Source organism: Phyllobates terribilis, unplaced genomic scaffold, assembly GCF_046119375.1.
Source record: "Phyllobates terribilis strain yellow unplaced genomic scaffold, ASM4611937v1 Scaffold_4__5_contigs__length_816908805, whole genome shotgun sequence".
NCBI classification, from domain to species: Eukaryota; Metazoa; Chordata; class Amphibia; order Anura; family Dendrobatidae; genus Phyllobates; species Phyllobates terribilis.
This window is the reverse complement of record NW_027362764.1, coordinates 682,184,126-682,210,008: the sequence shown is the minus strand read 5'-3', so window position 1 is coordinate 682,210,008 and position 25,883 is coordinate 682,184,126. Positions and strand designations below refer to the sequence as shown.

At 45.5% G+C, this 25,883-nt stretch overlaps 2 non-coding genes and 6 pseudogenes across 2 annotated transcripts; 2 read left to right on the top strand and 6 right to left on the bottom strand.

Annotated features, from left to right (window-relative positions):
* Positions 1-2,578: 2,578 nt before the first annotated feature.
* On the bottom strand, positions 2,579-2,687 carry LOC141270075 (5S ribosomal RNA; annotated as a pseudogene).
* A 942-nt stretch (positions 2,688-3,629) lies between these two features.
* LOC141268846 (5S ribosomal RNA) lies at positions 3,630-3,749 on the bottom strand (annotated as a pseudogene).
* A 621-nt stretch (positions 3,750-4,370) lies between these two features.
* Positions 4,371-4,489, bottom strand: LOC141267074 (5S ribosomal RNA). The gene has a single exon (XR_012321090.1). It is a non-coding gene; the product is annotated as a 5S ribosomal RNA (ribosomal RNA).
* Positions 4,490-5,411: 922 nt separating this feature from the next.
* LOC141269656 (5S ribosomal RNA) lies at positions 5,412-5,531 on the bottom strand (annotated as a pseudogene).
* A 622-nt stretch (positions 5,532-6,153) lies between these two features.
* LOC141266709 (5S ribosomal RNA) lies at positions 6,154-6,272 on the bottom strand. The gene has a single exon (XR_012320737.1). It is a non-coding gene; the product is annotated as a 5S ribosomal RNA (ribosomal RNA).
* Positions 6,273-7,214: 942 nt separating this feature from the next.
* Positions 7,215-7,334, bottom strand: LOC141269570 (5S ribosomal RNA; annotated as a pseudogene).
* A 17,103-nt stretch (positions 7,335-24,437) lies between these two features.
* Positions 24,438-24,557, top strand: LOC141269127 (5S ribosomal RNA; annotated as a pseudogene).
* A 1,102-nt stretch (positions 24,558-25,659) lies between these two features.
* Positions 25,660-25,778, top strand: LOC141269384 (5S ribosomal RNA; annotated as a pseudogene).
* The last annotated feature ends 105 nt before the right edge of the window (positions 25,779-25,883 follow it).

Genomic DNA, 25,883 nt, shown 5'->3' with positions numbered 1-25,883 from the left:
CTGAAGTGCTGAGTGCAGGAGAATTCTCCCACGCTGTCAGTGATGTGCATGAGGTGAGCTCATGTCCAATGAACTCAGCTCACCTCCTGCACGTCACTGACAGCGTGGGAAAATTCTCCTGCAATCAGCGCTTCAGCGTGAGAATTTTCCCACGCTGTCAGTGACGTGAATGAGGTGAGCCGAGTTCATTGGACATGAACTCGGCTCATCTGGATGTCGTCACAGAGAGACGCTGAGCAGCGCAAGCAAGCCTGCGCTTCTCAGTGTCTGCGGGATGACAGGCTGGATGGCAGCGTTCTGCTGCGGTCCAGCCTGTCATCTCGATGTAGCAGAGCTGAAGCTGTCGTGGGAACCATGGAAAGGTAAGGATGAGGTTGCTTTATTATTTTTCTTTTATTGCAGGAGATCGTTGGCTTCAGCTGGAATGGGCGTGACGGTAAGTATGGTTTAATTTAGAACAATAAAGGACTGTGTCTTTATTTCAATTAAAGGACTTTATTCTGGGTGTTTGTGTTTTTTTTAACTTTGACTATGGGGTTAGTAATGGGGGTGTCTTATAGACGCCTCTCCATTACTAACCTGGGCTTGATGTCAGCTGGCATTATAAGCTGACATCAACCCCAACCCTATTACCCCCTGCCACCGCACCAGGGCAGCGTGGAAGAGCGAGGCTAAGTGCCAGAATTGGCGCATCCTATGAATGCGCCATTTCTGGGGCGGCTGACGGCTGGTGTTTCTAGCCTGGGAGGGGGCCAATATTCATGGCTCCCTTCCTGGGCTATTAATATCAGCCCCCAGCTGTCTGCCTAGCCTTTGCTAGCTATTAAATTAGGGGGGACCCCACGTCATTTTTTTTGGGGGGTCCCCCATTTTAATAGCTAGTAAAGGCTATGTATTCAGCTGGGGGCTGATATTAGTAGCCTGGGAAGCTCCGTGGGTATTACCCCCTTCCCAGGCTTCAAACATCTGCCCCAGCCGTCTGCTTAACCTCCGCTAGAGCCTAAAATTAAGGGGAACCCCACGCCAATTTTTTTAATAATAAATCCTTTATTTTAATACTAAATGACAAGTACAGTAACCAACACTATCACTGTACTTCATATATATGTGACTGACATGTTTCTATCTATCTAATCTATGTGTGATGCTCTATCTTTCTGTTCTAAATTGTCGGGTACCGCTGCTGAATTGCCGGCCGGCTTTTTTAAAGAGACAGTGCATGAAAACACTATTATTTTTTTAAATAAATCCTTTACACTAAATGACAAGTACAGTAAGCAACACTATCACTGTACTTATTATATATGTGACTGACATGTTTCTATCTATCTAATCTATGTGTGAAGCGCTATTCTTTCTGTTCTAAATTGTCGGGTACAGATGCTGAATTGCCGGCCGGCTTTTTTAAAGAGACGGTGCATGAAAACACTAATATTTTTTTTAATAAATCCTTTACACTAAATGACAAGTGCAGTAACCAACACTGTCACTGTGCTTCTTATATGTGTGACTGACATGTTTCTATCTATCTAATCTATGTGTGATGCTCTATTCCTTCTTGTCTAAATTGTCGGGTACCGGTGTATGCCGCTGCTGAATTTGCCGGCCGGCTTTTTTAAAGAGAGTGTCTTCTGAGCAGTTTGTCAGCTTTTGGACACCTTTGCAGGTGTTTTCTATGTGTTTCTATGTGTTTTTGTTTGCCTGCCATTGGTTTTAACGGTGTTCGACGGTGTTCTAAGGTGTTCGACGAACAGTTCGACGAACAGTTCCTCGAACATCCCGGTGTTCGACGAACCGAACCGAACCCGAACACTACGGGGGTGGCTCAACACTAGTCAGAAGACCTAGCAAAACTAACAGAGAACGGCAACAGAGCAACAAGCTAGCTCAACAGTAGTAAATACAAATGAAGTCCAGCAAAGCCAGGAGGGCGGAGCCGGATTAAATAGGCAAAATGGTCATGTGACCAGCAAACTAAAAAAACCTAACAGGAGAGTTGTAACACGCTTGGTGGCGAGCAATCTGGCCGTGACGGGGCGGGCTCCGAAGGGTCCATGCAAAGGCTGTGCCATCCCTACATGTTTAGCAGTGATTCACCTGCCGCATGAGGTGTCTTCAAAAATGTCTCGGCGCAGGGTCTCCTGCAGGCTAAACCCTTCATCGCGGTAATGTGACAGAAAGAGCAAGCTGGACCCGTAACTTGGGGGCGGAGCGAGACGTCCAGGGGTGAATGAAGGAAGAGGGTAAGATGGTTGCCAGTGACTTTGAGCTGCTCTTCAGGGGGGAGGGTCGTGTTGCCTGCAAAGGTCTTCTGCTTGGGGTTACCGGTGGTTGCCTCCAGCCACGCGGGAGACGCTGGTCCTGGTGAAAAGGAGACTAGTATTAAAAGTAAATAAGCAACAATGCTGGAGGCCCACGGTGATCAGAAGTATGCTGGTATTTTGCAGAGATGAAATAGCGCAAGAGAGAAAGCAAATGAAAAAAAGAAAAGAGAATGAATGTGTGCACTTGTGAAAGGGAATTGAAAAAAGGCATAGAAGAGAGAGCCCCCTGCTGGTGGAAGGAATGAAAAAGCAAAAGCCTAAAGAACCTGGTATTCCCAGGCGGTCTCCCATCCAAGTACTAACCAGGCCTGACCTTGCTTAGCTTCTGAGATCAGATGTGTTCAGGGTGGTGTATCCGTAGGCAGACACAAGCCTCTCACTTGCTGCTTTTCTGCTTTGAAGTCTGGCTGCCGGCTGCCCTTTCCAGTGCTCAGCAAGACCAGGTCCTTTTGTGCTTTCCCTTCTCTTCAATTTTTTTGCTGGCTTCCTTAAAAGGTCTTGTAGACACAACGCCCCACTCAGAGCCGCTGAGCTCACTGATCAGCTGCAGCGCTGTCGACGGAATGTCAGCTTCACAGCCAATGCCACAGGCCGGAGGCAGAGGCGAGACTCACCGGTAGACCCGGGTAGGGTGAGTAGAGCGCGGTTAGTTGCTTTCTTATAGCCTGCAGCCGGGGATTAACTTTTAATGAAAGGGAACAATCCCTTTGACTGTCTGCAGCGCACCACACCTAGGAAGCGCACTCTCACACAACAAGCCAGCATGCAGACGTGCTCGCACGTGACAACACCCCCTATCTGCCCCTACAACCTCTCTGTCACCATGCGTCAGACTCTCCTGCCTGTTTTATGATTTCAGGGCCCTAGCAGGAATCAACCCCCCCTCCCCAATTCCTTCCACACCTTCCTTGCCTTCCTTCCACTGAGGTTAGCTCTTTGTGAGCCGTCTGGCTTGGTTACACAAGCTTCTTTGCAGAGAAACATATTACTTCTGAAGGCCCTCGCTAGGCGACCGCCATCCAAAACCTTCCCTGTTCACCTGCTGAAAGCCTGGCCCCTTCACGGCCCCGAGTGCTTTTAACGCCATCATTTCCACACGGCGAGCTGCGGAGTCAATAAGCACTCCTAGCCGTGGCAAGGAGCTTGGTGTCAGGCCTGCGTGAAGGCGGCGGGGTAGCGTACTTAGCTGCCAACTGGCTCAGAGGCCTTGGGGCTTCCATCATCTAAGTTACTTAAGGTCGGTGTCCGGCAAGGCACCGTTCCATGCTAACCGAGCTGGTCAGTAGGGCAAAACATCATCAAAATGGTCTACAGCACCCGGTGTTCCCAAGAGGTCCCCCATCCAAGTAATGTCTGAACCCAGCCCTGCTTTGCTTCCGAGATCAGACGAGATCGGGCGTATCCAAGGTGGTATGGCCAGTAGACGCTGCTCGATCCATCGCCCGGCCAGCCTTTCTCAGGATCGCTTGGTGGCGAGCAATCTGGCCGTGACGGGGCGGGCTCCAAAGGGTCCATGCAAAGGCTGTGCCGTCCCTACATGTGTGGTTTGTTTAGCAGTGATTCACCCGCCGCATCAGGTGTCTTCAAAAATGTCTCGGCGCAGGGTCTCCTGCAGGCTAAACCTTTCATCGCGGTAATGTGACAGAAAGAGTAAGCTGGACCCGTAACTTGGGGGCGGAGCGAGATGTCCAGGGGTGAATGAAGTAAGAGGGTGAGATGGTTGCCAGTGACTTTGAGCTGCTCTTCAGGGGGGAGGGTCGTGTTGCCTGCAAAGGTCTTCTGCTTGGGGTTACCGGTGGTTGCCTCCAGCCACCCGGGAGACGCTGGTCCTGGTGAAAAGGAGCCTAGTATTAAAAGTAAATAAACAACAATGCTGGAGGCCCACGGTGATCAGAAGGATGCTGGTATTTTGCAGAGATGAAATAGCGCAAGAGAGAAAGCAAATGAAAAAAAGAAAAGAGAATGAATATGTGCTCTTGTGAAAGGGAATGGAAAAAAGGCATAGAAGAGAGTGCCCCCTGCTGGTGGAAGGAAGGAAAAAGCAAAAGCCTACAGCACCTGGTATTCCCAGGTGGTCTCCCATCCAAGTACTAACCAGGCTCAACCCTGCTTAGCTTCCAAGATCAGACAAGAGTGGGCGTGTTCAGGGTGGTTTGGCCGTAGGCACAGACAAGCCTCTCACTTGCTGCTTTTCTACTTTGAAGGCTGGCTGCCGGATGCCCTTTCCAGTGTTCAGCAAGACCAGGTCCTTTTGTGCTTTCCCTTCTCTTCAATTTTTTTGCTGGCTTCCTTAAAAGGTCTTGTAGACAGAAGGCCCCACTCAGAGCCGCTGAGCTCACTGATCGGCTGCAGCGCTGTCGATGGAACGTCAGCTTCACGGCCAATGCCACAGGCCGGGAGCAGAGGTGAGACTCACCGGTAGACCCGGGTAGGGTGAGTAGAGCGCAGTTAGTTGCTTTCTAATAGCCTGCAGCCGGGGATTAATTTTTAATGAAAGGGAACAATCCCTTTGACTGTCTGCAGCGCGCCACACCTAGGAAGCGCACTCTCACACACAAGCCAGCATGCACACGTGCTCGCACGTGACAACACCCCCTATCTGCCCCTACAACCTCTCCGTCACCATGCGTCAGACTCTCCTGCCTATTTTATGATTTCAGGGCCCTAGCAGGAATCACCCACCCCCTCCCCAATTCCTTCCTTGCCTTCCTTGCACTGAGGTTAGCTCTTTGTCAGCCGTCTGGCTTGGTTACACAAGCTTCTTTGCAGAGAAACATGTTACTTCTGCTGGCCCTCGCTAGGCAGCCGGCATCCAAAACCTTCCCTGGGCACCTGCTGAAAGCCTGGCCCATTCACGGCCCCGGGTGCTTTTAACGCCATCATTTCCACACGGCGAGCTGCGGAGTCAATAAGCACTCCTAGCCATGGCAAGGAGCTCGGTGTCAGGCCTGCGTGGTAGCGTACTTAGCTGCCAACTGGCTCAGAGGCCTTGGGGCTTCCATCATCTAAGTTACTTAAGGTCGGTGTCCGGCAAGGCGCCGCTCCATGCTAGCCGAGCTGGGCAGTAGGGCAAAACGTCATCAAAACGGTCTACAGCACCTAGTGTTCCCAGGAGGTCTCCCAACCAAGTACTGTCCGAGCCCAACCCTGCTTTGTTTTCAAGATCATACGAGATCGGGCGTATCCAAGGTGGTATCGCCAGTAGACGCTGCTCGATCCATCGCCCGGCCAGCCTTTCTCAGGATCGCTTGGTGGCGAGCAATCTGGCCGTGACGGGGCGGGCTCCGAAGGGTCCATGCAAAGGCTGTGCCGTCCCTACAGGTGTGGTTTGTTTAGCAGTGATTCACCCGCCGCATCAGGTGTCTTCAAAAATATCTCGGCGCAGGGTCTCCTGCAGGCTAAACCCTTCATCGCGGTAATGTGACAGAAAGAGCAAGCTGGACCCGTAACCTGGGGGCGGAGCGAGACGTCCAGGGGTGAATGAAGGAAGAGGGTGAGATGGTTGCCAATAACTTTGAGCTGCTCTTCAGGGGGGAGGGTCGTGTTGCCTGCAAAGGTCTTCTGCTTGGGGTTACCGGTGGTTGCCTCCAGCCACGCGGGAGACGCCGATCCTGGTGAAAAGGAGCCTAGTATTAAAAGTAAAGAAGCAACAATGCTGGAGGCCCACGGTGATCAGAAGGATGCTGGTATTTTGCAGAGATTAAATAGCGCAAGAGAGAAAGCAAATGAAAAAAAAGAAAAGAGAATGAATGTGTGCACTTGTGAAAGGGAATGGAAAAAGGGAATAGAAGAGAGTGCCCCCTGCTGGTGGAAGGAAGGAAAGACCAAATGCCTACAGCACCTGGTATTCCCAGGTGGTCTCCCATCCAAGTACTAACCAGGCACAACCCTGCTTAGCTTCCAAGATCAGATGAGATCAGGTGTGTTCAGGGTGGTGTGACCACAGGCAGAAACAAGCCTCTCACTTGCTGCTTTTCTACTTTGAAGTCTGGCTGCCGGCTGCCCTTTCCAGTGCTCAGCAAGACCAGGTCCTTTTGTGCTTTCCCTTCTCTTCAAATTTTTTGCTGGCTTCATTAAAAGGTCTTGTAGACACAACGCCCCACTCAGAGCCGCTGAGCTCACTGATCGGCTGCAGCACTGTCGACGGAACGTCAGCTTCACGGCCAATGCCACAGGCTGGGAGCAGAGGCGAGACTCACCGGTAGACCAGGGTAGGGTGAGTAGAGCGCAGTTAGTTGCTTTCTAATAGCCTGCAGCAAGAGATAAACTTTTAATGAAAGGGAACAATTCCTTTGACTGTCTGCAGCGCGCCACACCTAGGAAGCGCACTCTCACACACAAGCCAGCATGCACACGTGCTCGCACGTGACAACACCCCCTATCTGCCCCTACATCATCTCCGTCACCATGCGTCAGACTCTCCTGCCTGTTTTATGATTTCAGGGCCCTAGCAGGAATCACCCCCCCCGTCCCCATTTCCTTCCGCACCTTCCTTGTCTTCCTTGCACTGAGGTTAGCTCTTTGTCAGCCGTCTGGCTTGGTTACACAAGCTTCTTTGCAGAGAAACATGTTACTTCTGCTGGCCCTCGCTAGGCGGCCGGCATCCAAAACCTTCCCTGGGCACCTGCTGAAAGCCTGGCCCCTTCCCGGACTCGGGTGCTTTTAACGCCATCATTTCCACACGGCGAGCTGCGGAGTCAATAAGCACTCCTAGCCGTGGCAAGGAGCTTGGTGTCAGACCTGCGTGAAGGCGGCGGGGTAGCGTACTTAGCTGCCAACTGGCTCAGAGGCCTTGGGGCTTCCATCATCTAAGTTACTTAAGGTCGGTGTCCGGCAAGGCGCCGTTCCATGCTAGCCGAGCTGGGCAGTAGGGCAAAACGTCATCAAAATGGTCTACAGCACCCGTTGTTCCCAGGAGGTATCCCATCCAAGAACTGTCCGAGCCCAGACATGCTTTGCTTCCGAGATCAGACGAGATCAGGCGTATCCAAGGTGGTATGGCCTGTAGACGCTGCTTAATCCATCACCCGGCCAGCCTTTCTCAGAATCGCTTGGTGGCGACCAATCTGGCCGTAACGGGGCGGGCTCCGAGGGGTCCATGCAAAGGCTGTGCCGTCCCTACAGGTGTGGTTTATTTAGCAGTGATTCACCCGCCGCATCAGGTGTCTTCAAAAATGGCTCGGCGCAGGGTCTCCTGCAGGCTAAACCCTTCATCGCGGTAATGTGACAGAAAGAGCAAGCTGGACCCGTAACTTGGGGGCTGAGCGAGACGTCCAGGGGTGAATGAAGGAAGAGGGTGAGATGGTTGCCAGTGACTTTGAGCTGCTCTTCGGGGGGAGGGTCGTGTTGCCTGCAAAGGCCTTCTGCTTGGGGTTACCGGTGGTTGCCTCCAGCCACCCGGGAGACTCTGGTCCTGGTGAAAAGGAGCCTAGTATTAAAAGTAAAGAAGCAACAATGCTGGAGGCCCACGGTGATCAGAAGGATGCTGGTATTTTGCAGAGATGAAATAGCGCAAGAGAGAAAGCAAATGAAAAAAAGAAAAGAGAATGAATGTGTGCACTTGTGAAAGGGAATGGAAAAAAGGCATAGAAGAGAGTGCCCCCTGCTGGTGGAAGGAAGGAAAAAGCAAAAGCCTACAGCACCTGGCATTCCCAGGCGGTCTCTGTTAAATGGTTAATTATGGAAATTCATTTGGAATGTTAATCGATAATCATTTTTATGAGTTCTATGCCTCAGCCATCGTGTCAAGTTGGCATGCGCTATTTGTGTGTGTATTTTTGGTTCACTACCATATGTAGAACAGGTGTCCATACGACTGGCTATAAAAGCCCATGGTACAGAAAGGGGGGGGCTCTCTTGCTCTGCCCACCCCACAAGACACAGAATCTTCATGCTGAGAAGCAGATGACAAGTAGGCCTGGACACATGCTGGACAAAGACATGATTTACCAGCCAGGATCCAAGGAAAGATGGGTGAATCTCAACAATTAAGCTAATTATGAACAAATGGACAATTACTTTATAACTAATTATTGTATGTACCTGCTGCAATCTGATTCTTTTTAATGGACAATCCAAGAATAAATAGATACATTTTTTTATAAGAATATCGTGATAATGATACTTTGAGAAGTCATCAGTAGAAAAAAATAATACAGGAAGAGTATTATTTTACAATGGTGAGCCAGCCAGTCCTGTTTTTTTGTTTTTTAAATTAAGTAAGTGAATTTCTTCCGTGAACAAGGGGGGAGTCCTGACGAGTTGAACAGCTGTTGTTCACGTGTCAGTAAATTCACTAGTTTGTCACGAGAAGCAGAAAGGACCTACAGACTGAGGAAAGACAGGAAGCAGAGGTACTAACAAGGAACAGAATCACACAGGAAAAGAATCAGACGAACTGAAGACAGGACGTGCTGATAAAGAGAAGCCAAGGAATCTTAAGGTAAGCAAAATATGGATATAATTTCTTCTTTTGCTAAACAAAGTAATATTAATTTCAAAGGTAATGTAGGAGATGACATAGAAGTTTTGTGGCTCAGTTTATACAAAGAATGTGAATTGCAGAATTTACAGTTAACTTCTAAATTGGTAAATAGACATAAACAGAAATTGAGAAATATTCTACATTTGGTAGATTTTTTTCATAGTCTTGTGTTAGAGATATCTAAGCAGGAAAATAGTGTAGAAGTGTCAGACGGTGATACTGATTCTGACTGTAATGTGGAAAATGAACAAGAAGTAAGACACGTGTCTGTAACTGAAGGTGACCTTGGGTCTGACCAAGAGACGGACATACAGAAACCTGACATGGGAGGAGACATGACTGACATACGAGAAACCGACATACTAGGTGATGTGGGAGGAGACGTGAGTGACGTAGGAGGAACGGACGTACAAGAGCCACTAAAAATATCAGAGAATTCTGGAATTACCCAGGCTCAACTCCAAATTAAAATGAGGAAAAATTTGCTGAAATTATACAAAATCATGCCAAAATATGATGTCAAAATCCATGCCTGTAGAAATTCAGAGACATTTGAGAGCTTCTCTGATAAGTTTGATTTATCCAATGAGGAGAGGAATCAATTATTTAAAATATGGATTCCTGTGACATTGTCCAGATGTTTACATTTAATGCCCTGTGAAAATGACTCTCCTAATGGATGGGAAAATGATTCGGACAGATTAAGATATTTGATTTATTGTGTCACAAAGGATTTTCCCAACATAGAAGATCTGCAGAAACTAAGGATTGGTAGGAAGGAATGTACATATACATTCATGTCCATATTTGAACAGTTGTACAAAGCTCTCATCAAAAATGGAAAAGTACAACATATGATAACAACTTTTGTACAAAAATTCAAATTCCTAAATTCAGTTTCCCAAGTTATGGCATCACAAAAAATTCATTATTTGAATGTGCGCAGATGCTGGATTTTGTTAGAAAACATGAGAATCGTGAAAAGAAAATAAATCAAGCTAAATTTATAAAACCAGGAAAGGTAAAATCTTACCAAAAGCCAATATCAAACTCTCCTAGACTGAGTCATCCCCATAGTGAACTCTATCAAATACGCAGAAGATTTCATATATGTTATAAGCCATATCAGCCAGTGCAAAGATCCATCTCTCCACAGAATGAGTTAATTCTCAGTCAGGACTGTGTTTCTCTAAAAAGGAAAATGGCTGAAACTGATGGACAGAGACAGGTGAGACGACCAACTCACTGTGACGCCATGGAATGTGGACAGAAGAACAGGCAGTTCTCTGAGGTTTTGAAGGATAGAAAAATGTCTTTCCTAAATAGGGCGTTCCTGGAGATATTTGAGAGAGACAGAAGATTTGGTTTAGGGAGTGGCTAAGGAAAAACTGTAATTATAATGTTGTATCAAAATGTAATACAATGTCTCAATATTTATTTATAATCTCATACAGTAAAATTGTAGTTACATAATTTCTAATATTTCATATATATATATATATATATATACACTTGTCTAAGTAGAGATTGCGTATAATTGTATTTATATATACGTTTATAAAATATATATATATATTAATTAATAAATTAGGACTTCATATATATAAATTTAAGTAGCAATATTTTGAATTACATTAGAACCAACCAATATATGTATAAGATATTTAAATAATTCTGTTTCTGTATGAATTTGATATTTAATTTTATTTTCTTATATTTCCTTAGAGTTTTCATTCCAAAGCAAGATTTGATCAAAGAACTCTAAAATGGATTTATTTCTTTATTCACACAGGAAGTGAAAAAATTGCATGATTTTATGTGTATAACATTTTAAAATAATAACAATATATCTAGTTGAACTATAATATATATGTAATACTTATTCTTTTGTGTTGCTAATATTTTCTGTGCATGAAGTGTTCGTGCAAATTAAAGTAGCTTTACAGCATGACGTGTGACAGCTGCGGCCTTTGAACTTTGAGCTAATAGTATAGGATCCCATTCATTCTATTTTCAACTGATGTAACTTAAGACCGGGCAGCCAGTGAAAAAAGAATCTAAGACAAGAGTTTTTTCAAGTGTCTGAAATTCCAGTGACTTACTTTCATATTATATAATATGTACTTGGGGAATATTCAAAGAAATATAAAGATATTCAATTGATATGGCAATGCGCATTAATAAATTGGGATACAACAATTTTGGGATAAATATATATATATATATCTAAAACTTCATATGTGGAATGTTTGAGTTGAACAGATCTGTGAATGTCAGAGTGAAGGTGACAGATGAGTAAATCAGCAGCTGCTAAGTGTGATTGATGTGACAGAGGCCTCGTATGTTTGTATGTTGAAAAAAAAAAAATGTTTCTTTATGTGAAGGTACAAAAATATATTTAATTCTGAGGAAATTATAATACATAATTAGGTATTATCTACATATATATATTTCTATATTTCTTTAATAATTATTATTTCTTGATTTAACTAATAGTGGATAAGGGCAACCACACATCAAAATGGTTTACAAAGCAAATTTATATTTAGAATAATTTTCAACTTGATAATATTCTTGAATAACTATAATATTATTTTTAATGGTTACCTAAATAGGTACACACCTCTCTTTAGTCAAATCTATGCTACTCATCGATATGAAATTTATGCTCAATATTTCTAGAAGAATAATTATTTTTAATTGGGTTCTGATATATACATAAATTTTATAAAATAATATTTTTGGTATTAAGGGGGAAAATGTGTTTTTGATCCTGATTACATATTCACTTTTGATTAATACTTATTTTCCACACATTTTAATAAAGAAGAAATAATAATAAGGTACTATGGTATAATTAAGAAGGGTATTACATGCAAAGTTGCATAATTTAATATTTTTTGGTGGTACAAGGTTATGACAAATATGAAATCATCCAGATAATGGAGATATAAGGGTATTTTTATGGAGAATATAATTACTCTGCATTTGTCATTAAAATTTAAAGGCCTTATTTTTATTTTTATTCTTATTTTTACTCTTAATTTTATTTTTCATTTTTAAAATTTTATTCTTACTTTATACTTCTTATTTTTCTATTTTTTCATTTTTTAATTTTCATTTGATTTTATTTCAGTTCAATATCTCAATTGAGAAAACACATTAATATTTAATAAAGTAATGTCTAATACAAGAGTATTGCTTCATTAAATATATATTGCTAAGGAAAAAAATGTTTACATTTTCTGAGGAAACACAACAATTCATTCATTCATTTATTCATTCATTCATTCATTCATTCATTCATACATTCATATATTTATTCATTTTGGTTCAGGAGTATACATTCTTTGATATTATTGGTTTAATAAAGATATAAAAACTTGTTTTTTCAAAATACACTGACACCTATGGGTTAGAAAAGGTAATTACACCTATGACATAAAAATGTTCTATCATATGGAGAACTTGATTGATAATGAATTATTATCTATTATTGTTTATTATTCCAAACATAATTTATTTTAATATTTTGATAATAATTAGATGGATTTTACTGATTGCTATGGTACGCTGTGATATTATAGGTTAGGAAAAACTGCCAGATTTGGTATCAGATTAGGGAATGAAGACTTCAATCAAGACATCGCAATTATGAATTCTATCTTAATAAAGACTTTTAATTTTTATAAATCAAAGAGATTCTCAAAAGTTACAAGAAGAAGCAACTGATATCCGGACGTCTCAGAAGGTAACAGGTGTGAATGCTGAGTGTTATAATAGACTGTGTCCATTACATACAATACAATTCACACCACTGATCACCAGGACGGCAGAGGACGATGATCCTATATGTACTGTGTTGTGTTCAAGTTTCATCACGTTCCAGTGGTTTCTTATCACCTGCAACGCTTCAATGAAAGCTGGTGAACAGGTAATACCTGGCATATGTGTCCTGTATATAAAGGACTGAGTACTGTTTATGGTGCTATATAAAGCAGGAAAGTGTCAAGTTAACCCTTGCTTTACTGACCAAAGACGTCACATCTGTTCCAAAAGTGACACGAGACCAGTGCGGACACACGGAAGATTCCAAAGACGATCCAACGTAAGTCCAGGTGACACTGCACAGATATTAAAGCTACATTTCATCCATGGGCTTTGTTTTCTTATCAACTGACACACATGATCTTTCTAATAAAGAGTACAGTTTATGGACTGAACAATAATGAACACAATTATGGACTGTACAATATCTACATGCTGTAATTTATTTCAAAGGAGTTTTCATCTAAAGACTGTGTTATAAAAGAACCAAGAAGAAGACGAGACGACGACCCGATGACATCAGATGATGACGATTGAACCCGCGATTGCTTCAATTTAGATATAGGGAAGTATAATTATACATATTAAATGAATATTAGTCGCGGCTTACCAAAACATGAATTCACATCATTATATAACAATAATCCGATATTGATACTATTATTACTATTATTATTATTATGGAAATTTAATGATATTGCCAAGGAAGAAGGAAAGAAAAAATGATTGATGAATGTATCTTCTTTTGAGAAATTTCAGTTAAAGTCCTTTTATTCTCAAAAAAGGGGGAAATGTTAAATGGTTAATTATGGAAATTCATTTGGAATGTTAATCAATAATCATTTTTCTGAGTTCTATGCCTCAGCCATCGTGTCTAGTTGACATGCGCTATTTGTGTGTGTATTTTTGGTTCACTACCATATGTAGAACAGGTGTCCATACGACTGGCTATAAAAGCCCATGGTACAGAAAGGGAGGGCTCTCTTGCTCTGCCCACCCCACAAGACACAGAATCTTCATGCTGAGAAGCAGATGACATGTAGGCCTGGACACATGCTGGACAAAGACATGATTTACCAGCCAGGATCCAAGGAAAGATGGGTGAATCTCAACAATTAAGCTAATTATGGACAAATGGACAATTACTTTATAACTTTATAGGAACAATGAAGATCTCCATTTTTTTTTCTCTTTCCCGCATTTGCAGTGGGGAGGTGCAATCTGTCAGCCTATCATCAGCGCACACATGGAGCGAATTGCTTTTTTTCACACAAGCAAGGGCATGTGTCATTGGCAGTGTATGTCACATGTCCTTGCCCTATAAGACCAAGCCATTTTCCCCATCGCCACCATTTTCTCACTGCTGCAGCTGCGTGTTAGACGGCACCGCTGTTGCTGTGTGCGCTATACCTTGTTAATTTCAAGCCAATTTTCGCACAAATATACAGATAGCTTGGGAGTAGGGAATAGTTGTGATTGCAGTCCTTTTAAGGACTAGGTTACAGCATTTCCTACGACTTTTATCAGGGAGGTCTGTGCTCTTAAATAGATAGGTTGTGGGAGTAAAGACTAATTGTAATTGGAGTCCTTTTCAGGACTAGGTTACATCAGTTCCTATCAGTTTTTGCCAGGCAGGTCTGTGCCAGTGCTGTGCAAGTTTTTTTCACAGCATTTGGCTGAATCTAGCAAAGCTAATCCTTTTTGGCCTATTGCAGAGTGTGTTAGTCAGTGGAGTAGCCTATCTGTGTTGCAAGATATACCACCTGTGTATAGAATACCAATTTTTTTACTGCACCTAGTGAAGTAAAATCTTTTGGGCATAGCATCATTCTATTAGTCCATCTATACTGACCTCCATCAGGTTGCAAATTAAAACTAATTTTTATCTGCATCTACAGTACCTCTGAAAAAATATTGGGCTTCTAGCTGTGTGTGGGTCTTGTTCTATTAATTCATCTATACTGACCTCCATCAGGTTGCAAACTGAATATAATTTTTTTCTGCATCTAGCTCTGAAAAAATATTTGGCCTTCTAGTAGTGTGTCGGACTTTCTCTATTAGTCCATCTATACTGACCTTCATCAGGTTGCAAACTGAATATAATTTTTTTCTGCATCTAGCTCTGAAAAAATATTTGGCCTTCTAGTAGTTTGTCGGACTTTCTCTATTAGTCCATTTATACTGACCTCCATCAGGTTGCAAATTAAAACTAATTTTTATCTGCATCTACAGTACCTCTGAAAAAATATTTGGGCTTCTAGCTGTATGTGGGACTTGTTCTATTAGTCCATCTATACTGACCTCCATCAGGTTGCAAACTGAATATATTTTTTTCTGCATCTACCTCTGAAAAAATATTGGGCTTCTAGCTGTGTGTGGGACTTGTTGTATTAGTCCATCTATACTGACCTCCATCAGGTTGCAAACTGAATATATTTTTTTTTGCATCTACCTCTGAAAAAATATTGGGCTTCTAGCTGTGTGTGGGTCTTGTTCTATTAATCCATCTATACTGACCTCCATCAGGTTGCAAACTGAATATAATTTTTTTCTGCATCTAGCTCTGAAAAAATATTTGGCCTTCTAGTAGTGTGTCGGACTTTCTCTATTAGTCCATCTCTACTGACCTCCATCAGGTTGCAAATTAAAACTAATTTTTATCTGCATATACAGTACCTCTGAAAAAATATTTGGGCTTCTAGCTGTGTGTGGGACTTGTTGTATTAGTCCATCTATACTGACCTCCATCAGGTTGCAAACTGAATATATTTTTTTCTGCATCTACCTCTGAAAAAATATTGAGCTTCTAGCTGTGTGTGGGTCTTGTTCTATTAATCCATCTATACTGACCTCCATCAGGTTGCAAACTGAATATAATTTTTTTCTGCATCTAGCTCTGAAAAAATATTTGGCCTTCTAGTAGTGTGTCGGACTTTCTCTATTAGTCCATCTATACTGACCTCCATCAGGTTGCAAATTAAAACTAATTTTTATCTGCATCTACAGTACCTCTGAAAAAATATTTGGGCTTCTAGCTGTGTGTGGGACTTGTTGTATTAGTCCATCTATACTGACCTCCATCAGGTTGCAAACTGAATATATTTTTTTCTGCATCTACCTCTGAAAAAATATTGGGCTTCTAGCTGTGTGTGGGACTTGTTGTATTAGTCCATCTATACTGACCTCCATCAGGTTGCAAACTGAATATATTTTTTTCTGCATCTACCTCTGAAAAAATATTGGGCTTCTAGCTGTGTGTGGGTCTTGTTCTATTAATCCATCTATACTGACCTCCATCAGGTTGCAAATTCAAAATAATTTTTTTCTGCATCTAACCCAGCCAATAGTTTTGGCCTAATACCACAGTTTGGCCACTCAGCTCTGCTCGGTTACCATCCATTGTTTTTTTGTGCAAACAACTCCAGAGTTGTGAATTAGTTAACCACCAAAATGAGTGGAAAAAGGCCTGCTGCTGGTGGAAAGGGGAATAGGCGTGTTGGGAAGGGGAAAAAAGGTTGTGTCCGTGGGGTAGGTGTTAAAGCAACAGTAACATCTGCAGAAGAAAGACCATCTTCCAGCCAAACTAAAATGTCTACTTCTTTTAGCGGACAATGTGATAAGATCCCTTTCTTACGGCCACGCCAATCGCTACAAATTCCAGATGAGGCACAAAAACAGCAGGTGCTTCAACGGATATCAAGTGCTCCTTTAAGTGGGCTCTCCTCCATATCAACTTCAACATCACAAATACTCCAGTCCTCAAAGGTGTCACCCAAATCGCACTTGCTTCCTCACAGCTCCCAAATCTCCAGCTGCCCGTCTGAGTATGAGGTAGAACAGATGGTTGAGTCTGCAGAGCTGTTTACTCATACTATAGCCTGGGAATCAGAGGTCGACTCCAGCGCTTCTGTGAATCCAGACGAGGAAATGATCTGCACTGATGCCCAGAATCTTTATGAGTCGGATCCAGGACCAGACGCAGAAGGTTCTGACCATAATGTAGACCCTCATTCCCAAACTGTAACTCCTGTTGGTGGAGACAATGAGGAAGACGATGATAAGACTCAAATACCTGATTGGAGCGACAACTTTAGTTTTTTGTCAGGGCAGGAACAGGTTGCCTCTGAGGACGACGGGTGTGATAACGCACAGGGTGATGATGATGAGGTCGGAGATCCCACTTACTGTCAACCCACAGTCAGCCAAGAGATGAGGTCAGCAGAGGAGGTGGAGGAAGATGCTAGTGACGACGAGGTCAGGTTGCGCCTTCCTGGACAGAGACGTAGTACTGGAAGCACGTCAACAACTGCATCCTCAAACACAACTCTGCCTCTCACCACAAGTCGTGGTGGCTCTTTAGGTCGCATGGGTGCTAAGCCTTGCATAGCCTGGGCATTTTTTCAGATCGATAAAGATGACCCAACTCGTGTTATCTGTAACATTTGTCAGCAAAAGCTAAGTAGAGGCCAAAAAATACATAGTTTGAGTACTTCATGCATGAACCGGCACATGGACATGAAGCATAAGTTGCAGTGGGAAGCTCAGTGTGCTACAATGCGGCCTAGCCGGCCGGGCCAACCACCGTCTGCCATATCTTGTGCATCCGCGGCCTCTTCATCCTCTGTGACTGGGGGGACAGCAGTCACACCTGTTTTGGGGCGCAGACCTGCCACCTCTTTACCCGCAACAGCCAGCGTGATTGGCAGGTCATCATTTTCTTTGGAGGTGGTAACACCAGCTGGTGTTGAGCGCTGTCCGACATCGATAGCACCACCTTTGGATCAAGGCAACCTAACATGTCCGCCTGCATCTTCCTTACAGACCGGCAGTTTGCCGGGGACACCCTTATCAACCCCGTCTAAGCACAATAGCCAGCCCTCGGTCCCTCAGATGTGGACAAGTAAAAGACCATTTCCTCCTAGCCATGAGAAAGCTAAGAGGTTGAATTTCACCATCTGCAAGCTCTTGGCTACAGAAATGCTGCCTTTCCGCCTGGTGGACACAGAGGATTTTCGAGACCTTATGTCCGTCGCAGTGCCCCAGTACCAGATGCCCAGTCGGCACTACTTCTCAAAGAAAGGTGTGCCTGCGCTCCACCAGCATGTCACACATAACATCACCGCTTCTTTGAGAAACTCTGTGTGTGACAGGGTGCATTTCACCACAGACACTTGGACGAGTAGGCATGGACAGGGGCGTTACATGTCGCTGACTGGGCACTGGGTAACTATGGTGACAGCAGGACAAGGGGCTGCTGTCCAAGTCTTGCCGTCCCCACGAGTTGTGCGTCAATCCTCTTTATGTCAAAGTTCCTCCACTGCTTCTGCCTCCTCAACCTCCTCTCGGTCTTCCACCTGCACCCAAAGCCTGTCTGGTCATGCCACAAGCTTTCTAACTGTGCAGAAGGGATCCTGCACACCTCCTTACTATGCTGGCAGTAGGGCTCAACGTCATCAGGCAGTTTTTACATTGAAATATCTGGGAAATGTGAGTCACACAGCTGAGGAGTTGTGGTCAGCTCTGGAGAACCAATTTCATGAATGGTTGTCTCCACTGGACCTGAAACCAGGGAAGGCCGTGTGCGACAATGCTGCAAACCTGGGAGTGGCCCTTCGCCGGGGCAATGTCACACACGTGCCTTGTATGGCTCACGTGTTGAACCTGGTTGTCCAGCAATTTTTAGCCCACTATCCCAGACTAGATGGCCTTCTGCAGAGGGCACGGTCGCTGTGTGCTCACTTCCGCCGTTCGCATCCCGCAGCTCAGCGACTTACATCTCTACAGAAGTCGTTGTGCCTGCCACTTCACCGGCTAAAATGCGATGTGCCTACCCGGTGGAATTCAACTCTGCACATGTTGCAGCGACTGTGGCAGCACCGACAAGCCCTGGTGCAATACGTTCTGACGTATAGCCTGGGCCAACGAGATTCAGAGGTGGGGCAAATCACGCTGGAGGAGTGGTCTCAGATCAGGGACCTATGCACCCTTCTGCACAGTTTTGAAATGGCGACGAAGATGTTTAGTGCTGACGATGCCATTATCAGCATGACTATTCTGGTGATTTACATTCTGGAGCACATGTTAAACAGAATTCGGAGTCAGGTGGTGGCACAAGAGGAGGTGGAGGAAGTAGAGGAGGAGGAGTTGTATGCGGAAGGGCTAACATCTGCAAGGTCCAGACGGTCGGCAGCACCAAGGCGGCAGGCATGTGAGGGTGGGGGAGATGGTTTTACCAGGGCGCATGGTAGCAGCCAAACTAGTGAGGAAGGTGCAGGAGCCCAGGAAGAAGTGGAGGACGAACTGATGGAAGACTCATCAGATGAGGGAGACCTTGATCACATTTCTGTTGTGCGAGGTTGGGGGGAGAGGACAGAGGAAGGAAGCATGATTGTTACCTCACCACCAACACAACAGGGACTTGGTGCTCCTGGATGCGCAACACACATGAGTGCCTTCTTGCTGCACTACCTGCAACATGACCCTCGAATTGTGAGAATTAGAAATAATCCTGACTACTGGGTTGCCACACTGTTAGATCCCCGGTATAAAAGTAAATTTGCAGAAATTATTCCTGCCATAGAAAGGGATGCACGCATGCAGGAGTATCAGCAGAGACTGTTGCAGAATCTTACATGTGCTTTTCCACAAAATACCAGTGGTGCACGTAGTGAATCTCACAGTTCCAACTTGCCAACCGTGGGACCGTCAAGTGTTCAGCACTCAAACCGTAACAGAACCACAGTATCTGCTGGTAACATCAATTTTGCGGAATCATTTCACCACTTTTTTAGCCCATCCTTTGCAAGGCCACAGGAGACAAGAAGTCTGACACATAGTCAACGCCTAGAGACGATGGTACAGGAGTATCTCCAAGTAAACATTGAAGCCACGACTGTGTCACTGGACCCTTGCTCTTTTTGGGCTTCCAATCTGGATAAATGGCCGGAGCTAGCCAATTACGCCTTGGAGATCTTGTCATGCCCCGCAGCCAGCGTTCTGTCTGAACGTGTGTTCAGCGCTGCTGGTGGTGTGCTGACAGATAAGCGCACGCGGCTCTCCACTGATAATGTAGACAGACTCACGTTCATAAAGATGAACAAATCATGGATCCGAAACGACTTTTCTACCCCTGTGTCACCCTGGGGAGAGTAAAAGCTTGATGATTGGTTAAAATCACCCTACCAACCGTTTTAAGCTTTCAAATTACTAATCATGTTTATCTGTATCTTGACTGGAAAATAATTTGGGCTTTGTAGCAGTGTGCAGCACTGATCCTATTAGGCCATCTATACTAAAGCTTCACCAGATTTAAAATTAAAAATAATTTTTAACTGCATCTAGCCCGGAAAATAATTTTGGGGCTCCGAGATGCGCAAGACACATAAGTGCCTTCTTGCTGCACTACCTGCAGCATGACCCTCATATTGTCAGAATTCGAAGTAATCATGACTACTGGGTTGCCACACTCTTAGATCCCCCAAACTTTTCGATCAACCTTTTCATTTTAATAAAGACCAAAAAAATGGTCATTTTTGAAATTATAAGCATTAGCAGGTTGTTAGAAACTGAAATCAAACAGTTTTCAACTCAAAACTTTATTCTAGGTGATGTTACATTTTCACATAGGACCCCTTGTTCGAAAGGAGCTTCTGAACTCTCTCGTCCATTGAATTTGTCAGGTTTTGGATGGTTTCTGCTTCAATTGTTTTGCATGAGGACAGAATACCCTCCCAGAGCTGTTGCTTAGATGTGAACTGCCTCCCGCCATCATAGACACTCCTTTTAATGATGCTCCAAAGGTTCTGAATGGGGTAGAGGTCAGGGGAGCATGGGGGTCACACCATAAGTTTGTCCCCTTTTATGCCCATATCAGCCAGAGATGCAGATGTTTTATGTGCAGCATGAGATGGTGCATTATCATGCAGAAAAATGATCTTGCTGTGAAATACACGGTTCTTCTTCTTGAACCATGGCAGGAAGTGCTGTTTGAGAAAATCCACATACATTATGGAGTTCATCTTTAGCGCCTTCAGGGATCCTAAAGGGGCCGACAATCTCTCTCCCCATGATTCCAGCCCAAAACATTACTCCACCTCCTCCTTGTTGGCGCTGTAGCCGTGTTTGCGTGGGGTGTCCATCAACCAGCCATCCTCCACTCCATCCATCTGGACCATCGAGCGCTGCACGGCACTCATCCGTGAACAAAACAGTTTTGAAATCAGTCTTCATGTAATGTTTGGCCCACTGGAGCCGTTTCTGCTTGTGTGAAGTGGATAGAGGAGGTCGACAGGATGGCGCATGCACAGCTGCAAACCTCTGAAGGACCCTGCATCTTGTTGTTCGGGGGACGTTGGAGGCACAAGCAGCTTCAAAAACTTGTCTGCTGCTATGACAAGGCTTTTTTGCCGCTGCTCTTTCAACCTGACGTAATTGCCTGTAGGAAAGAGTCCTCAATTTGCCCTTATCAGCACGCACACGTGTGTACTGTGAATCAGCTACATACTTCTTGATTGCCAAGACACTTCATCCTGATCATCGCACAATGTTGATTGTAGTCATGCCTTGACCTAAACACTCCACAATTTGTTGCTTCTCAGCAGCCGACACATCCTTTTTCTTTCCCATTTTGGCAGAAAATGTAGGCTGCTTAATAATGTGAGAGAGCCTTCTTAAGTAGTCTTGCCTTTCATTGGACACATCTGCCAAACTAATTAGCACAGGTGTCTGCAATTGCTTACAGTGATATAAAGAGCCCTGACACACATCACCATCAATGAGTTTAACTGACAAACAAACAAATTCTTCCCTTATCACTCCTAAACACTTTTTGCATAATAATTTGGAACGCAGTGTACATGTGCTTTTCCACAAAACACCAGTGGTTCACGTAGTGAATCTTACAGTTCTAACTTGCCAACCGTGGTCTGTATGGAGTTGTTCAATAAAGGGCCCAAAATTAAGATAACATAGATGGGAGAGGTCTCTATGAATAGGAATTCCTAAGTATTTGATACCCTGTGAGGGCCAGGCAAAGGGAAAGTTGGACTGGATGGAATCCTATATGGATTTGGAGAGGGAGACATCGAGGGCCTCAGACTTCGCTGCATTGATTTTAAAATTTTACCATGTAACAAAGTGATCTATTTCAGCCATAACAGCATGGATGGATATATGTGATTGAGTGATATATACTAGGACATCATCAGCAAATAGAGAGCACTTGTACTCGGTGCCTCCCACCTCAATCCACCTAATATTGGGGTTATGGCGAATTGATGAGAGCAGGTGCTCCGTCACTAGGATGTATAAGAGAGGGGACAGAGGACATCACTGCCTTGTCCCATTGGTGATTGTGAAAGGTGATGAAAATGTTATGACGCACCCCCTGGGCCTTGGGACACCCGGAGCCGGACCCTTTTTGGTGGATGCTGGTGGTTATAGTCTTCGTGGCGGCGACCCGGTTCCGTGGCTCAGGGCGGTCAAACCAGTGGCGGAACTATTTATGTGGTTTTGATGCAGTTCAGGGCCTTTACTCACAGTTCTTATTATCCAGACCACGTCTGCAGGTAACGACTGCCCACGTCGTACTGTGCTCACCAGGTGAGGGGCTCAGACAACTCCCAGATAACTTTGGAGCACTTCACAGGACCCCCTTTGTGTGTCCTTTGTCTGGCCTTTCTTACCAACACTTCTGTCCGGCTGCCTCGGGCCTCCTCTTGGTAAACTTGGCGCCAGTTTCCCTGACCCTATGTGGTGCCTTCCTAGCTGGTGTAGCGAGGGGCTGCGCCACATAAAATGTCAGAGCCTCCGGTTTCTAGCTGAGGGTCGTTTCCTGCCTCCACTAGTTCGGGGACCGGTCTCCCCCTTTGGCCTGACCCCTCCACGCAGGTGGATTCGGGCGTGCGGTGGCGACTCGCCCGTCCGCACCCCTGGGATCCCTTCATTCCTCGTTCCTGGAGCCTTCTCCGCTCCTCTTCCTTCCTTCTCCCTCTTCCAGGCCTGGGCCTCTGTTACTAGGCCCGCCTCCGGAGCAGAGCTCATGCAGAGCCCCTGCTCCCTGCCACTTCTGCTCAGACTTCTCTGCACTGAACTAAGATGGTGCCCACCTTTTATAGTCCCTTCTCAATGCACCCAGGAACTGCTTCCTCCCTGCTCCTGCACTACAGGGTTCCCCTTCCTCAGTGTTACCTCCCCCCACTCCAGCCAGGGACAGGGACTGTCGTGCCCATCTCAGGGGCATATTGGTCGCCCTGCCCCACGGCAATGTGGTGTAATGCATGCAGGTGTCGGGTCCTGATCCACACTCCATCCTTACCTGAGAGTGAGATCTCACACCTCTGGGTGAGGTGCAATACGTCTGTAGCAACCGAGCCCTCAGGGTGCTACAGTTCCATTTATCTTCAGCCTAGGTGACGTATTGCGATACAGGGCCGTGATTTTGGCTATAAAAGGGTCCCCTAGACCCCTACCCCAAGCTTTTTAAGAGAATCATATATGGCGTGCCAGGAGACTCTATGGAATGCTTTCTCAGCATCCAACGAGAGTATCTACTTACAAATTTTTAACTGCATCTAGCCCAGGAAATACTTTGTGCCTAGTAGCAGTGTCTGCTAGTCAGCGGATTATCCCGGCTGTTAAGCAAGCTGCACCACCTGTAGTTTAGACACTTAATTTTTTCAAAGGAAATGCTTCGGGACCATGGGATACTTAGTGAAGAGCATCAGGAGGCACCCCAAGGCATAGGGGCTGGGACTGGCAGTAGGATGCCTTGCGGTGGACAGCCGAGCTCGATCCTTATAAAAGCTTTTTAACCGCAGCAGCTTTAGTGGACGCTACTGGAGCTGGAATTACCGCGGCTGCTGGCATGAGACTTGCCCTCCAATAGATCCTTGTAAATGGATTTAAAGTGTATTCATTCAAATAAGAGAGACAATTTAAATTAAAAAGCATAGAGCTGCCTCCACCACAGGGGGGCTTGCTCGACCCACCAGCGGACAGGCACCAGTATTGGGAGAGGGGGGCTAGCCGTCAGGGTTCACCGCGGCTCTGGCACAAACCCGGCGACACGGAGGTGGCACGGGCAGGAGCGGACTGGCCGTGTCGACTTCTCACTTTTTGGATTTTAGAAGGGCATGACATGCCTATATCTGTGTCTCCCCCTCCTTTTACTCCTCCACCTCTTTTATTTTCGCATGACTATATGTACTTGTCACTTTTCCATGTGTTAGCTATGTCTTCTGAGCAGTTTGTCAGCTTTTGGACACCTTTGAAGGTGTTTTCTATGTGTTTCTATGTGTTTTTGTTTGCCTGCCATTGGTTTTAACGGTGTTCGAAGGTGTTCGACGAACAGTTCGACGAACAGTTCGGCGAACACACGGGTGTTCGACGAACCGAACCGAACTCGAACACTACGGGGGTGGCTCAACACTACCGGTAACCCCAAGCAGAAGAACTTTGCAGGCAACACGACCCTCCCCCCTGAAGAGCAGCTCAAAGTCACTGGCAACCATCTCACCCTCTTCCTTCATTCACCCCTGGACGTCTCGCTCCGCCCCCAAGTTACGGGTCCAGCTTGCTCTTTCTGTCACATTACCGCGATGAAGGGTTTAGCCTGCAGGAGACCCTGCGCCGAGACATTTTTGAAGACACCTGATGCGGCCGGTGAATCACTGCTAAACAAACCACACCTGTAGGGATGGCACAGCCTTTGCATGGACCCTTCGGAGCCCGCCCCGTCACGGCCAGATTGCTCGCCACCAAGCGATCCTGAGAAAGGCTGGCCGGGCGATGGATCAAGCAGCGTCTACTGGCCATACCACCTTGGATACGCCCGATCTCGTCTGATCTTGGAAGCAAAGCAGGGCTGGGCTCCGACAGTTCTTGGATGGGAGACCTCCTGGGAACACTGGGTGCTGTAGACCAGGGTTCCCCAACTCCAGTCCTCAAGACCCACCAACAGGTCATGTTTTCAGGATTTCCTTAGTATTGCACAGGTGATAATTCCATCACCTGTGCAATACTAAGGAAATCCTGAAAACATGATCTGTTGGTGGCCCTTGAGGACTGGAGTTGGGAACACTGCTGTAGACCATTTTGATGACGTTTTGCCCTACTGCCCAGCTCGGCTAGCATGGAACGGCGCCTTGCCGGACACCGACCTTAAGTAACTTAGATGATGGAAGCCCCAAGGTCTCTGAGCCAGTTGGCAGTTAAGTACGCTACCCCGCCGCCTTCACGCAGGCCTGACACCGAGCTCCTTGCCACGGCTAGGAGTGCTTATTGACTCCGCAGCTCACCGTGTGGAAATTATGGCGTTAAAAGCACCCGGGGCCGTGAAGGGGCCAGGCTTTCAGCAGGTGCCCAGGGAAGGTTTTGGATGCCGACCGCCTAGCGAGGGCCAGCAGAAGTAACATGTTTCTCTGCAAAGAAGCTTGTGTAACCAAGCCAGACGTTTGACAAAGAGCTAACCTCAGTGCAAGGAAGGCAAGGAAGGAATTGGGGAGGGGGGGAGTGATTCCTGCTAGGGCCCTGAAATCATAAAACAGGCAGGAGAGTCTGACGCATGGTGACGGAGAGGTTGTAGGGGAAGATAGGGGGTGTTGTCACGTGCGAGCACGTGTGCATGCTGGCTTGTGTGTGAGATTGCGCTTCCTAGGTGTGGCGCGCTGCAGACAGTCAAAGGGATTGTTCCCTTTCATTAAAAGTTAATCCCCGGCTGCAGGCTATTAGAAAGCAACTAGCCGCGCTCTACTCACCCTACCCGGGTCTACCGGTGAGTCTCGCCTCTGCTCCCTGCCTGTGGCATTGGCCGTGAAGCTGACGTTCCGTCGACAGCGCTGCAGCCGATCAGTGAGCTCAGCGGCTCTGAGTGGGGCATTGTGTCTACAAGACCTTTTAAGGAAGCCAGCAAAAAAATTGAAGAGAAGGGAAAGCACAAAAGGACCTGGTCTTGCTGAACACTGGAAAGGGCATCCTGCAACCAGACTTCAAAGTAGAAAATCAGCAAGTGAGAAGCTTATCTCTGCCTACGGCCACACCACCCTAAGCATGCCTGATCTTGTCTCATCTTGGAAGCTAAGCAGGGTTGGGCCTGGTTAGTACTTGGATGGGAGACCACCTGGGAATACCAGGTGCTGAAGGCTTTTTCCTTCCTTCCACCAGCAGGGGGCACACTCTTCTATGCCTTTTTTGCATTCCCTTTCACAAGTGCACACATTCATTCTCTTTTCTTTTTTTCATTTGCTTTC